We start from the raw sequence: 15961 nt of genomic DNA on the forward strand, positions 1-15961 counted from the left end.
TTTATAACTCCACTCTGAGGCAGTCACTATTCCCTTTAGAAAGCTGAGGGAGCTGAGGCAAAGAGCAGTGAAACAACTGACCCAGATCATAATGCTCGTAAGGAGCCGAGCAGGGTCCCAAGTAGACAAATCCCCACCATCAGATGCCTTTTTAATCTTTGCAGCTGATTCTAAATACTTAATTTGTCCATTTGTTATTACAACAGTGATTACATAATTGTCATCCAAAATGGGACCATTTTGAAAATGAAAGTGGTCAAACAGTATGCCAGGACAACAAGCATAAATGGTGACCATTCCAGGGAAATTAGATGAGTATTCAACTTAATTATTAAGAACTTGGAACATTATTTTCTGTCGGAACAATGTCACACACGGGAATTAAGATTCCAGGCCAGTCCATTCTTCTCCTTTCTTTTAACGTTTTCCTTCATAGACCCCAGGACACAGTTATTTCACAATAAAATATTAAAGTCAAATGCTCCATGCTCCATAAATACAGAATTACTTCCCTTCCTAAAAACTCCTATTTTAGCAGAGTTTTTCTAATGTACTAGGTATATATGCTGATTAAAAAAAATATTCTTCAATAATGTTTTTTTTAATTTAAAGTTACAAAATAATATACACAAATATTTGATCATTTGGGTAAAACAAAAGGATTTTTATATATTTGCATTGCATATATATGCATATGTATATGTGTGTTTATACCTAGGTATGCTTCTCCATGCAGAATATGTCTCTAGATGATGCTCACAAGAAATGTTTAGTAATTGTTCCATCACCAAGGAAATGAATCCTGGAATCTGGGGTGAAAGGGAGACTTGTTTACACAGTATATTTATTTGTTCAGATTGAATTTTTTGCCACCAGTGCATATTATTTTTCAAGATAAATAAACTAGATAAATAAATACCTCCCATTAAGTGAAATTGTATCATAGCCAATAAGAAAGCAATCTGATTAAAGTAATTGGCACTGATTTTTGAATGACTAATAACTTTATCTCTTTTTATAAACCGACATTTTTAGAAAGGGATGCCTGGGAACCAAAGTGAATCTTTAATTGGTAGAATTTTAAGAGGGGAGTGAAGAAATTCACAGAATAATCAACCATGCAGGAAATAGTGTCAAGTTGGTGCCAGTCTTCCTATTTTCTTCTTTTTCTCCAATTATGAACCCACAAATTTTCTAAAATGTTCACCTTTTTATAATGTAGGAAATTTAAGCTTCAGTAGTATGGGGAAGAAAAAGATTGCAGAAGATGCAATCATTTCTCAATATAATTTCTAGACAAGAAACTATTTGCTAAATTTGAAGGCTCAAGAGTAATGGAATTTTCTGCTCCTTAGCTATGTACCCCCAAACTTATGTAGCTTAAACTTCACTAATAGTGGTGAAACAGATCAGAGATGTATAAAAGAATTCAATTTGGCCATGTGCACTGAGACAATTCAATGCAAAATTGGGTTGTTAAGCTAATGCCTTAAGCACCATATAATTCAAACAGAAGCATCAGTAATTCTTAGATTATACTGGCATTAAGGATACTTTATATGAGTATGATAGAAACCTCAAGTTTCACATCTAATACCTGCTCGTCCCTTATTACCGTAATAGAATCCTGATTTCATTTAGGAGAGTAATGTTTCTTCCTAAAAGACCACATCTCCTAGGTTCCCTTGAAGCTAGGTACAGCCTTGTGACAAAGGTTTGGCCACTGAATTGTAAGTGGAAATGTTCCGATGTGCTTCTGTGGAAGCTCCTTAAAGGGAATTAATCAGGGTAGGAGGGCTTTCCTTTTTGCCTTACCCTTTCCTCTTTCTTTTCTTTTTTTTTTTTTTTTTACAGCTGTGACCTCGAGGTTTAATTAAATACTGTCACGTATGTGTAAGGACTTCTGTACATGGCATTTCCAGTGGCAGTCATAGGATTTCAACGCAAACCGTGGCCTTGTAGCATGGCGGCCAGCACTCCATGAGCAGCTGACATGGCGGCAGCTGGCTGTCAGGCAGGGGGCGCGGGCTCGTGGAGCTCCTCCTCCCGGCCCCGGGGCACCCGCGGCAGTCTGTCCGCCCTTCCGGCTACGGCCCCTCCTGGCCGGTCCCCTCCACGCCTTCCCTGAGGTTCTGCTGGCAGACAAGTGAGCCCTGAGGGCCTGGGGCCCTCTTCGGGAACCCCAGGCTGCCGCCGCCTCCTCCGAGCGGCTGGCTGCGCTGCGGGGCCTCGGAGCTCGCTGTGGCCTCAGAGCTCGTTGTGGCGGGCCCTGGAGATGCGGCTGGACAGGTCCTGCACGTGCTTCTTCACCTTGTAGCCCAGCTCCTTGGTCTTCTCCTCCAGCATGGCGTAGCGCTCCTTGTTGCGGGTGATGTGCTCCTGGTCCCCAAAGCTCTCCACGTGCTTCAGCTTCTGGTGAGAAATTTCTAGCTGCTTCTGGTAATGGTTGTGCTTTTCAATTTTAACTTTAACTTGAGCTCCTCCCGGAAGGACTCCAGCTCCTTCTCGGTGAAGTTGGCTGACTTGGCCATGTCCCAGAGGTCCAGCACCCGGGGCTCCGTGAACTCAGTCTCGGCGCCGTAGCCCTGGTGGCTGACCCTGCGCGCGCAGCCGGTCGAAGCCCTGGCCGATGCTCCGCAGCCGGTCCTTCAGCTCCGCATGCCTGCTCGCCAGCGCCTCCGCCTGCACGCCACTCAGGTCCACTGGCCCGATGGCGTTCTCGTGGCTTTCTTCGAGAGCCTTTCCTACCCTACCTTTCTCTACCCTTTCCTCTTTCATGCTTGGAGAGAACATACAATGACTAGAGGGACACCTTAGCCGCAGGATGAAAGGGCAGAGAGCTAGAAAGAGCCTGGGTCCCTGGTGACTTTGAGAAATCACCCTATGAGCCCCAGCACTCCAGCGGCAGGATCTCATCATTAACAGCGAAATGCTTTCCCTAACTGATCAAACAAATTACTTCTCTCCTTTCGGAGAAAGAATGTCATGGAATAAAATAGATATCAAATTCATTCACCATCATTCCTAATCTGTATACTATGCCGTGCCTGCTTTTTGTTTTATTTTGTTTTTAATTAATTCCATTTTTAAAAGACACTTCACCTTTTAGAACAGCCCAGGAGCTGAGTCTTCAGTTTCTCGAGGTCTAGAAAAGCTCCTCCCCTTTATGAACAACCCATCTTTCAACTCACAGAAACCTCAATTAATAATCATTTTGCTCTCAAGATGCCTCTGGGGGACATTTACTCAGACAGTGTGACTGTCACCACAGTTGTTGGAACTAGAGTTATATCCACAGATGAACTTTTCTCACTTGTTTATTTTCCACGTGGGGTGTCTCATTTAAAACAAATCCATTGTACATCCCCAGGCCCTAAATGTAGGCTGTGTTATGGATATCCTTGGAAACTTCTCTCTGATTTTCTCCAGGAAGGAGGGGAGGTAAAAGCTTGACTGAAAAGAAAAAAAAAAAATGTATAAGAAAGAAACAAAATAAAAACCATATTTTTAACAGAAGGATTTTTGAAAGCCTTGGAAAATGTTGTGTTCACTCACATAAGGCCCCACTGTTTTAAACATATTTTACTATAATTTTTCCTTCAAAATTCTGACATGCGAAGTTGAACAGGGCTCTTTCAGTGTACAACCCCGGGATATGGAGAAATAGAAAGAACAGTATTCCAACTAATGCATGCTCAGTGGGGATCATAATATCGCATAATTGCTTGAAATCCACAGGCTGATCCGATGTCATCTTCAGAAATATGGAAGTTTCCCTTTGTTTTCTGAACTAGAGATATTTTCTTGCTTTAGGGCTTAACCCTTCAGCTCCCACCCCTAATTACTGAAACATGATGAAAAGCGAGCATAGAGCTGCCCTTCCAAAACCTACTCCAAATGTTCTGTAAGATTCTCCCAAATCTGCCAACTTTTCTTCTAACAGAAACACACAATATGTGTTTAATTTTATCAGTGAACCTCAAGTGTTCCTTTTCACCCATTTCCTTTTCTACCTGTTTCTAAACACACACACACACACACACACACACACACACACACTCATTCACACAGTCCTAAAATTTCCACAAGAAACTCTACAAGAACAAAGAGTTGCTATTTCAGAGCATGTAATGACATGTTTAAAAGTTCATCAACTTCCTCCTTTAAAAAAAAAAAAAACCTGGCAATGAGTCTAAAATAATAATTCAGAAAGGTTTGGAGGGAAAAAACCCTTAAGACCTCTTCTTCTATAACATTATGTAAATCATAAATATACCCTGGTCTGGAAGTGATTACAACAAGCTATGAGACAAAAGGTACTCCAGCAGACATTGCTGACAGTAGGCTCTGTTCTACCATCACTGTATAAGAGGATCTGGGAAGGTAAGTTCTCATAAGGACTAATAAGAGTTTCATGTCATTAGGAAGAATTCCCAAGGGTATGTGTTCCAAATTTTAACCCTAAGTCCTGGGCCATAACTGATTGATAAACTCAGTTCAGAAGTGTGTCGTCTCAGTCAAGGTGAAGGACTCTGGATGCTCCCAGCATTCACTCACTCTTCTCCAGTTCTCCCTTTTCTTCTCAGTTGTCATTGTCCTTGACCTTCCAAACAGGGAATGAAGAGGAGGAAGCACTGTATAAACAGTTCATTCTAGAAGCGTGAGTCATTCCTACCTCAGCTCCCCCATTGCCTATCGAAGGAATACCCATTCAGATCTAAGCTTCTCAATTGCTTTTAGAAATCACTTCTTTTTCGTTTTTCCCCATACCTTTTCCCCAAGGGCAAAAGTTTAACGTTTTTACTCTTCTTAAAGCATTGCAGTACTCAGTTTGGATATTCTGTTAATAGAACGTCAAGAATTGCATTTTGCTTGATCGTATAGCATTAGAAGCTAAGGCCAGCCAACTCAAAGGGACTCTGAAATGCCATTTTATAATTAAGCAGAGCACCCGCTGGACCGCATGTTCTAACAGATGTTTCCTGGCCCCAGGTACTAAGCCAGCACATAGTAAAACTGCCCAGAGCCTCTCCCTGAGCCAAGATGGGTCAGTGTCTGGAACGACTCCTGTCTAGTGTCTCTTACTGTAATTAGAGAATGAGGCTAGCTTTTGGTCATTAATTCCATTTGAAAAATAGCCACGGCTAAATTAAAAAAAGAAAAAAGAAAGAACATCAGAGTACTTTTAAAATTGAAAAGCCCAATAAGAAAATGGAGATAATTTATTGGTGATTTGTTATTTCAAATAGTGTTTTAGACCTTATATAAACTCTGTACAATGATTTGCAAAATTCTTCAAGATGTTTTGCAAAATTTTCACTCCATTTATAAAATGGATAAAATTAGAGGTTCCTTATGCTTAGGCTGGAAAAGAGTTTGTAGATTGGTTAGTACCAGGAAATCAAACTCATATGCTGTAGCGGCCAGTTGGTAAATGAACAAGTCAGTCAAGGGCAAGAAAAACCATTCTGCCTTTTTAAAAAAATCTAGTTTTCTTTCATTTACTTGCTTTCAATAAGAGACATGGGTACAGGAATATATCTATCTGAGAAAACAACAGATCAAGCAGAGCTTAAATTCAGGAGATGTGCTCCTGAGGTCAGCAAAGTCCTTATAATATTTGGCATCTGGAGACTGCTCTCAGCCTCTCAGCCCACTCAGTGATGCCACCCTTGCCCTTGCCCTAGGAGCTCTTGAACCTCCCCCAACAATCAAGCAGCTAGGGAGAGCAGGGCATCCCTGGGATGTTGTACCTAGCACAAAGGTAATCCATTCTGATGGGTGAGTCCCATGCCTTAGTAGTGAAATGTTTTTGATATCACCCTGAGTACAAGTGCATGGACAAACAGAAATCAGTATTTGCCTCTGTGTAGAGCAGACTAAAGGCCAGTAGAAAATGATGAAGTCACGGGGGCCCTGGAGAGCCCATGCCATGTTAAAGGGCTCAGGGGCTCTGCTAGTACAAAATGAGTAGAAATCTTGGACCCCTGTGGCCAGATCTGATTTCTCGAGAGAAAATATAAACCTACATTCTTATGTGGAATCTCCCAATTAAATGTCACCTCATTCAAGCACTATAAGGGTTAAGCAACACACTTCTGTGGTCCAAGCCTGGCCTAGGTGCTCCAAATTTGCAACCTGGTGTTTTAAGTGACTTGCCCAACTATCACTCAAGTGACTCAAGTAGGCTAGAACTAGAACCTAGAGTCTCTGACTCCTTATCCAGTGAGATCTGACTTTCATTTCAACAATCCTATACACCACTAAATACCTTTCAAGAGGAATTTATAGACTATATACCCTAAGAAGCAGGAACTTTGATATTTTTAGTATATGGTTCTTTACACTAGTGTTTTCTCCTACAACAGAAAAGAAAAACTCATTTACAAAGTTGACATACAGAGGAGGAAAAGATAAAGGTTTCAGTGATTATAGGCAATCTATAACTTCAAGAAAATGTTGGTCCTCTGGTGGATTGGAAAGGACTGAGGAAAATTTGTTTTAAACAAAGAGATGGATAGAACTCTAAGAAAAGTTATAAAACATTTAAAACCTCCTATGTTGAGGGTGGCCCATAGCAGGGTAGGAAAGCCTTCAAGTCGAAAGAAACCTCACTATTAGGAGTGATCTGGCTTTAATGGATTTCTATTTCATATGATCCTGAGGCCAATCTGTCCTAGTCATAGCTGTTCTTTACCTCTGTTATTAAGCAAAGTTGTGCCTGGAGGGAGGTTATGTATTTATAAAGTAGATTTGTTCATGGATGTGTGTGTGTTAGTCGCTCAGTCATGTCTGACTCTTTGTGACCCCATGGACTATAGCCCACCAGGCTCCTCTGTCCATGGGATTTCCCAGGCAAGAATATTGGAATGGGTTGCCATTTCCTTCTCCAAAGGATCTTCCCAACCCACAGATCAAACCTGTGTCTCCTGCACATTTTCTGCATTGCAGGTCAATTGTTTACTGGCTGAGCCCCCAGGGAAGTCCAATTACACTATTAATCATTTATTAAAACAAACAAACAATGTGGTCTTTTTCCTTAAACAGAAAAAAATAAATAAATAAAACCTTAACTAGGCTTATGTTGGGATAAAGCTTACATCAATGAATTAAGTAGTCCTTGCCCTTGAGTTTCCATGGATCATTAATACCTAAAGAACTAATTTTAATAAAAATGTTGGAAGTGTTTTGTTGAATGCAAAGGAAAATTAATTTTCCTCGAGTCAGCTGGGAGATGTGAAAAGAGCCTCACCCTGGATGTGATATTGGGTTGAGTCTTAAGGAATGAGCAGGAGTTTTCAGGGCCAAAAGGGAGAAGGTCATTCTGGGCAGAGGAAGCAGTTGGAAGAAAGGCAGTCCCACGGTACGTTCAGCATTTATGGAAGAGCAAGCGGTTCAGGAGAGCTAAAGCCAAGGACACATGAGCAGAGTGGCAGGAAAATCTGACTGGGCTCAGTTTTAAATAAAATAATTACACAGGAGTGAGTATAACCTCTTAAACTGAAGGTGAGGGCCACTGCCCAAGCTTTTAGAGATGGAGAGTGTCCGATCTGTTCCAAGTTAGAGAAAGATCATCTTGCCTTCAAAAGGCTGGTGAGTGAAAGTACTGAGGGTAAGAAAGTCGATTTGGAAGCTGTCCAAACTCTTCAGGCAAAAGATGGTGAAATACAGTCAGCCCTCTGTATCCATAGATTATATTTGAAATATGAAATTCCATAAAGTTTCAAAATGCAAATCTTGAATTTGCCAGCAACAATTTACACAGCTTTACTTTGTATTTACAACTATTTACATAACATTTACATTGTATAGGTATAAGTAAATTAGAGACGGGCTTCCCTGGTGGCTCAGACGGTAAGCGTCTGCCTGCAATGTGGAAGACCCGGGTTCAATTCCTGTGTCAGGAAGATCCCCTGGAGAAGGAAATGGCAATCCACTCCAGCACTCTTGCCTGAAAAATCCCATGAACAGAGGAGCCTGATATACAGTCCATGGGGTCACAAAGAGTTGGACACGACTGAGTGACTTCACTTCACAATCTAGATCTAAAGTATATGTGAGGATCTGTGTAGGTTATATGCAAATACTATGTCATTTATGTAAAGGTCTTGAGCATCCTTGGAGCTTAGTATTCTGGCAGGGGCCAGGGGCTGCAACCAATCCCCTACAGGTATGGAGGGACCACTGTACTGAATTAGACAGTAGCAGCTGAGATGAAAAGTGAAAGCCAGATCTGAAAATATCTTTTTTGAGGTAGAAACAATAGAACTTGGTGACCAGCTGAGTAAGGAAAATAGGAGGGGTAAAGATTGAATCTAAAATCTTAACTGGAGTGCCTGGGTGGAAGAACATGTCATCTACCAAAACAAAAGGGAAAGCAGGGTTTCTGGAGGGTAAACTTTGGAGAAGGAAGAGGGGCAGCTGGTAGGTGAGCTTTGGCTTGGAGATGTTAAGGCTGAAGTGTCTCTTGTAGATTCTAGTAGGTGAAACTTACCTGGAGAGCATTAAAAACTGGAAATAGGACTCAAGCAAAAAATACAAACCATGATCTTGACCCAGGTAGAAATGCTCTGGAAATAACCTTTAAATGATATGAATGGAAACTATTGGGTTAGCTAAAAAGTTCATTTGGGTTTTTCTGTAACATCTTATGGAAAAACCTGAATGAATTTTTTGGCCAGCCCAGCACATACTGAGAACCCTAAAGGATGACAATTAAATAATTTGAAAACTAGTAGTAAACAAAGGTATAAAGCAGCACTTCAGTCAGCTTCCATGTCCTTTTTTATACCATAAAACTGGGAAATTATTAAAAGAGCACCAGCCTTGGAATTATGCAGACATAGGTCTGAATACTAATCATGCTCTTTACTAGATGTTTGACTTTGGACAAGTTATTATGCAATCCCTGTTAGCAAGACACTTGGGTGTTTTGAGGCGGATGCTACTCTATGGACTGGAAATACAAAGATAAATGAACGCCCTCAAAGAGCTTAAGTTTCCTTTTCTATAAAACAATAAAATTATAAGGAGTATATTTCAAGCAGGCTTCCCAGGTGGCTTAATGGTAAAGAATCTGCCTGCCAAAGGAGGAGACATGAGTTCCATCCCTGGGTTGGGAAGATCTATTGGAGGAGGAAACCGCAACCCACTCTGCTGCTGCTGCTGCTAAGTCACTTCAGTCGTGTCCGACTCTGTGCGACCCCATAGATGGCAGTCCACCAGGCTCCCCCGTCCCTGGGATTCTCCAGGCAAGAACACTGGAGTGGGTTGCCATTTCCTTCTCCAATGCATGAAAGTGAAAAGTGAAAGTGAAGTCTCTCAGTCGTGCCCAACTCTTAGTGACCCCATGGACTGAAGCCTACCAGGCTCCTCCGTCTATGGGATTTCCAGGCAAGAGTACTGGAATGGGGTGTCATTGCCTTCTCCACCAGCACAGCATAGAGAGTACTAAGACCTGTCACCTTACTATGTGCCAAGTACTTGCTATTCATTGGCTCATTTAATTTTTACATCAAAACTATGAGATAGACATTAATGCTGGTCCATTATACAGTTGGGAAAACTGAGCTTAGGTGTGTCTTAGTTTCATAGGGAACAAATTAAGAGTCATCTGATTCCCCAAATGCTGCACTTCAGCTTCTTTGCCAAAACCAAATGAGTAGGTGTAGCCAAGAACACCTTCTCTATCTCTCTCTCACATGTGTTTGTGTGCACGCATGCACACTTAGCCATGTCCAGCTCTTTGTGACCCCATGTACTGTAGCCCGCCAGGCTCCTCTATCCATGGGATTCTCCAGGCAAGAATACTGGAGTGGGTTGACATTTCCTTCTCCAAAAGGGTCTTTCCAACCCAGGGACCACACTCATATCTCTTGTCTCCTGCATTGGCAGGCAGTTTCTTTACCACTGAGCCACCTGGGAAGCCCCACCTTCTCTCTCAGTTCCCTGAAAATATGAGTAAGTGAACTAGAAGTTATCATCCAAGGAAGTACCAATTAAGTTGAGATAAATGTTTCATATTAACAGGAGGATAATCAAAATTCAAACTAGTCAAGATAGTGCTGGTATGAATTTCTTTAAATGATATTCAGAATAACTGAACTAAAGATGATTCCCTACAAATGCTCTTCATCAGTTTGTAGATGGCCAAGGTTACATAGTCACACATGGTGGTCCTGGCTGCTGCTACAATCTCTTTCCTACTGCAAATCATTTTTGGAAGTAGATGGAGAAAGAAATGTAGTGAGTCAATAATTTAATATTAAAAGTATTTTGGAAGTAATTTTCACTGTTAAATAATGAAATACAACTGCTTAATAGTCATCCTGGAGTGGGAATCTTCATTCTACGACCTTTTAACGTCTTCCATTTTGCTATCACTCTTAAATCTTCATCCTCATTACCATCACACTGGCTTGGTTCAGGCTCTCTTCATTTTGCTCCTGGATAGCACTCAACCCCTTGTGCTCTCTCTGCGGAACATCTATCACAATTGCTCCAAATCTTTATCCTGTTCAGTAGTTCCTCTTCTCCTAAAAAGCCTACCCACATTCATGCATGAACACGGGTTGTTTACAACATTTTGACCTTCATTCCCATTGCACAGAACATCTTAGGTCGTACATGTAGCATGCTATTTCACAGCTCTGGTCCTCAGCAGTTGGTAGCCTCTCTGTATGACGTGCCTTACCCTAAGTTTATCTGATAAACTCCAACTCATCTTTAAACACACAGCTCAAGAGTCATCTCCTCTGAGAAACCCATCATTACCTTTCCATGTTCTAGTCTTTATATCCCATAATGTTTATTAAGAAATCTGTCCCACTAAATGACTTATACTTGTTTACATGTTTATTTCTCCAAGTAAATGCTAAGCTCTGGGAAGAATGTATATCATCCTCTACATTTTTGAATCTCCATACAGGAGAACCCCAGCATATACAGTAGGGGCTCAGTAAATAGAACCGATTCCAGTTGTCATTATCATGGTCATCATTCCATGGTGATCATGGAGTGTGGGACCATGGTGCCCACAGGAGTGTAACTTGGTAGGTGTTACATTCGGTGTTTAGAGAGGTTGAAGGAAAGACAGCCAAACCCCTTGCTGTTTCTGACGAAAAGAAACGGGGGTCTCTCTAAAATAGGAAGGAAAGAAGAAAAGCTAGAGGAGCCTGAAATGTGTTCATTTTGTCACTTTTGGATGCCAGAATTTGGGATTTTAGTGCAGGCCAAGCCACTTATCTTAGAAGGTTTTGACAAATTTTCTGGGAAAAAATAAAAGAAATGAATAAAACGAAAATCTGTGGTCAGAAGGTTACAGAAAGGAATGGCACACATTTCTGCTGGGGAATAGGAAGTGGTCTTGTCTCCCGCAGCAGGGCTGTCTAATAAATCTGGAGAGTTTTATTGACTTCATAGGCGCAAAAATAACCACCCGGAGAAGACATCGGGTTTCACTTATTTTTTTGGAAAGTAATTTTTCACAGACGCGAGGTTAAAAGAAAGTGGTTGCACAGGCTTCGGCTGTGCTGGTGTGTCTTCTGGTATGCGTAATGCAGCTGGATCTCAATTCTGGGACGATGCCCAGTTTCAGAGGTCTAAAAACCTCTGTTGAAAACCATGAGGACAGAGTGTTGCCAAAGTTTTATGTATGCAACTGTAGATCGGTTGTCTTAGGAGAGACTTTGATCAAGAGCGTCTGGAGGGAGGGGTTTCATTAAATGCTGTTTTCAACCCTTAATTCTACAGCTTTTATGTCTGCTTGTTTCTAAGTCTAGCACAGACCCCAAATGGCCCTGACACAGAGAAGCCCCTCCCAAACCCACGTCTGGCTCTCCCACAGCAGCAGTGAGGGGCATGGAAGGCGTTCTTGGGTAGAAAAGATACACAGTTTGGAAGGTTTTGCTCCTTACTCCCTGGGTTTTGGTCTTGTGTTGGACCATTCAAAGAGGAAAATGTTCTCCCCCTCCAGCCTCACGTCTGTGATTCATTAGGAAAGCTTCCCCTACACAAAGACAAGCTTTCCTAAGAAAATGCTTGATAAGACTGTACATTTGTTGACTGAGTTCTTCCTTTGAAAAACATCTGGCCAAGAAGGGAAACTTCAGCCAAACTTAGAAGGTTTAAGTGTCCCTTTCAGAACTCCTTTCCATTGTCCTCACAGTCATGAAAGAGATGGCAACTTGGTAATATTTTTAACATTTTGCAACCTTCATGATCATTTCTCATGGTGAACCTGCAGGGACCTTCTCCCACAAGGCAAGGAAAACCATTTTTTCCGTACATTGGTATTTCTTCTATGAATCAATAGGAATGCAGATAGAGGAGCTGTCATCTTAGCTGGTTGGTTCGTGAGTGGAACCACCTGGTATGTGGGAGGCTGATCATTCTCAGCGCCTCCAGCAGTCTCCATGAAAGTGGACCGGGGTCTTAGAGTAGGATCACTGGATTAGAACTTGGAAATTAAATTTAACACTACTCCATCTGAAAGAGTCACCTTGTTTGAAAGACTAACAAATAAATGGGTGGTTTCAAAGTGTATGTTTTAGTAGCAGAATCCATTTTCAAAGGAAAATCATACATAATAAATTAGTAAACATTTATTGAGTTCTTGGGATGTGCAGGGCACTGGGCTAACCTAGGGATCAAACCAAGTCTCCTGCATTGCAGGCAAATTCTTTACTGTCTAAGCCACCAGGGAAGCCTGTTACATGCATAGTATTATTTAATTTCATCTTCACCACTCTTAACATGCTCTGCTCTCAAGTCTATTTTATCGATGAGGAAAGGAAGGGATTGGCTTGCTCCAGATAACATGCTGTGTAGCCCACCATATGAAGCAGATGGAAGTGGGGCTCCTGTGGAATTAGGGTTAGAATCCCAGGAACCTTTAAGACCTTCCACCTTACTCCTCTGTCAACTTGTGTCTCCAAGAAGAAACATCAAGGCTTTGTAGAGCTAGAGTTTCAAAATCTGTTGACTGGATAAATCCTGAAGTTTCTTCCCAGTCTAGTGCCCAGTGGCCCTAATTCTGGACACATAAACCATAGTAATCCTCAAAATGAGCTCCTTTAGACTGGGTGTTGGCAAATGGAGCTCTTCTTAAATGGCCTGACTCAGAGTCACTTATCACATACCTTTAAAGAACAGATTCTTCAAATGACTTTGCTCCACTAAACATAGGGGTGAATTCCAGGAATTGTGCAGAGGTAAGTTTTCTGATACTGTAAGATTAAATGTGCTATTTACATTAAAACAGTACTGCCCAAGTCAAGATCGCTCTTTATATTTCTTTCATGATTAAGTTATTAAGCATTATAGAACTAACACATTTGCTTATACATTCACTGCGAATCATCTCTAATCCAGCTAGGCACAAGGATCAGGTGTTAGAACTTTTGCTTCTCATCTTAGCTAGATGTCTGTCTGGGTATTGGCTCAGAGAGCAGAGGGCTCATCAAGGAAAGGGGGAGACTTTTGATGTCTTTGTTAGCGGTTCACAAAGGGAGAAAACTCCACAGGCTGAATCTCTTAACTCCTAACTCACATCAGACATCTCTAAATTGCCCGATTTTAGTGTTGCTAAGGGGTGGGGGGAGCAGGCTCCTCCTTACAGTGTAGTTTGGGGTGTAAATTGGTATAAAATTATTGGAGGGCAATTTGGCAATAGCTATTAAAAATGAAGTGCTCATACCCTTTGACCTGATAATAATTCACCCTCTGGGAATTCATCACAGAGAAATACTCCTACAACTGCTCAAAGATGTAAGTGTAAAATGATGCTTGCAAGAATCTGTGTTACAGGGAAAACTGGAAAGGGCCCAAATGTGCATTAACAGGCAATTGGTTCAGCAAAGTTTGGTTCAGCCACACAATACAATACCATGGAGCCATTAAAAAGAAGATTAAAAGGAAGATCACTCTTTACAGACTGGCAGGGAAATATGTCTAAGACATATTGCTAGGTGGAAAATAGCAAGCTTCAAAGTTGAGAATACAATCCCAGTTTTGTAAAATAATAAATAAAATGTTAATATATGCCTTGAAAAAAAAATGTTAACTGGTTTTCTCAGCTGTGTGGGATTAGGAAAGATTTTCACTTTCTGTGCTATATATTACAACGTTTCAAGTTATTTATGGATGTATATTATATACATGCTGTTACTTTTGTAATCAGAAAAAAAAAGTAAATGTTTCTGTGGCTTGGTCTCTTGAGCCAAGAGAGCCTGTTGAAAAGTGTGGAAGCCTAGTCCACATCCTTCAACTTGAACAGAAAACAAAACTTAGCTGATGTTGGAACAGTGATGCAGCTTAACCGAAAGGAGGACCATGCATGGAAAACCTTCTGGCCTTTAGAGTCTGTAAGCCATTGTAATAATTAGCCCACAGTGGAGGGTTATTTCATAAAGGAGCTAAAGAGAATAAGCTTAAATAGCAGTCGGATTTTGAACCACTGTTGTGGCTGAGAGGACAACTGAGGACCAGAGACTCAAACCAAGAGGCCTCATGGTCAATAGTGACTTGCCAGGGGTAAAGAATAGCCATAAAAGATGAAGAGGACTTTGTGTTTAATTTTCACACTCATATCAAGTGAAGATTCGATGCCATTTGTAAGGACGGGGAAGGGTCTACAGCTTATTAATTAAGGGGACTCCACCAAAAGAATGCAAAAGTACAAATACAAAATTAAGTACAGGGCTTTGGAGGGGGAGCCCTGAGAAAGAGGGATTCCCTTTCTAAGGAATCTTTCTAAGCCACTAAGGTGGCTCAGTTAGTAAAGGATCCACCCCCAATGCAGGTGACGCAGGTTCAAGACCCTGGAGCAGGAAGATCCCCTAGAGGAGGAAATGGCAATCCATTTCGGTATCCCTGCCTGGAAAATTCCATGGCCAGAGGAGCCTGGCGGGCTACACGTGCAGAAATTGGACACAACTTAGCGACTGAATCACCACCACCTGAGAAAGAGGGACCCTTAAGCTATTCTTCACGTTTCTCAGCAATTGGGTCTGCTCTGGCTTAGAGCTTTTAAACCATGGTAACATGGAGAGTGATACATACTTCCTTTCCTTTAAGAATCATCCTACCAGAGAAGTATTTCCATTTCATACCTGGAAAGCTAGAGGTGGCACCCCGAGCCTTGGGAGACTGTGCTCCCAGGTTTTTGGTGTATTTGAGTTTCTGGGGATGTATAAGCTCTTGAGAAGCTCTGTTTGTTGACTATGGCAGATGCCCAGTTCTTGATGCTCATAAAACTGTGGCAGTCAGAGTTGGAAAAGACGTATTAGGTCATCAATTTAGACTCGTGTCCAAGGCAGGATGGTTCCCTATTGTAGTTGGTCCAAGCCTTCCCCCAGGCAGTTTGGAAATATCTCGAGGGCCTAACTCTTCTGAAGGCTGTTCCTCTCTTCTGGTTCCTGGGAAAACGCTGGGGCATTTGATGTGGGGGGGAAGCATTTTAGAGCCACACAACTACTTAATTATATCCATTCACCTAGATTCCTATCGATGTTTTCCACAGGAAGAAAACAATTCCGTGTAAAGAAACTCTCGTATCTCTGGCATAAAGTTGCCATCAGGGAACAAATCACTGATTTTTTCCGGTTCCTTGTATTTCAACTTTGGCGGTGAGTTTCTTTTTAGCTTTAGGAAAAAAGCAAACTTGTTTGAATTCTCCATAGCCAGGGTTATCAAGAATGAGTAATATTTAATTATTTAGTAGCTTTCTAAACACTTATTTTGAGACTGTTTACTTCTGTTTTTGCTCAATTTGATGTGTTTGCAATTTTTATTTTAGGCTTCTAGGGGGCTATAAAAATGGGGACTCTGAAAGCTGTAGTTTTAATTTCCCCATGGTTCCTTGTAATTCTAAGTTGATAGTGAACCTAATCACCTCCAAAATTTTGGTCGCTATTTTTAAAAAAATTTATTTTATGGAAGTATAGTTGATTTCACACTGTTG

The 15961-nt window shown here is 41.4% G+C and overlaps 1 protein-coding gene, 1 long non-coding RNA gene and 1 pseudogene across 31 annotated transcripts in view; 1 reads left to right on the plus strand and 2 right to left on the minus strand.

Annotated features, from left to right (window-relative positions):
• Positions 1–15961, plus strand: part of NFIB (nuclear factor I B) — a 482616-nt gene that overhangs the window by 165535 nt on the left and 301120 nt on the right. The gene's annotated exons all lie outside the window — the stretch shown is intronic.
• The window catches only part of LOC147366880 (uncharacterized), a 159547-nt gene that overhangs the window by 99018 nt on the left and 44568 nt on the right, over positions 1–15961 (minus strand). For 7 of the 13 annotated variants that reach the window (XR_015169554.1, XR_015169553.1, XR_015169551.1 and 4 more), the window contains one exon: positions 3302–3453. The exons of 3 other annotated variants lie outside the window; for them this stretch is intronic. This is a non-coding gene — a long non-coding RNA (uncharacterized LOC147366880). Of the gene's footprint in view, positions 1–3301; positions 3454–4557; positions 4604–15961 lie in introns of those variants that run through there. 3 more of the 13 variants (XR_015169564.1, XR_015169557.1, XR_015169566.1) reach the window with 1 other exon arrangement.
• LOC147366882 (alpha-2-macroglobulin receptor-associated protein pseudogene) lies at positions 2098–3051 on the minus strand (annotated as a pseudogene).

The sequence above is a fragment of the Bos grunniens genome, chromosome 8 (genome assembly GCF_055505025.1).
Source record: "Bos grunniens cultivar Pamir isolate PY7600 chromosome 8, Bosgru_T2T1.0, whole genome shotgun sequence".
Taxonomy (NCBI): domain Eukaryota; kingdom Metazoa; phylum Chordata; class Mammalia; order Artiodactyla; family Bovidae; genus Bos; species Bos grunniens.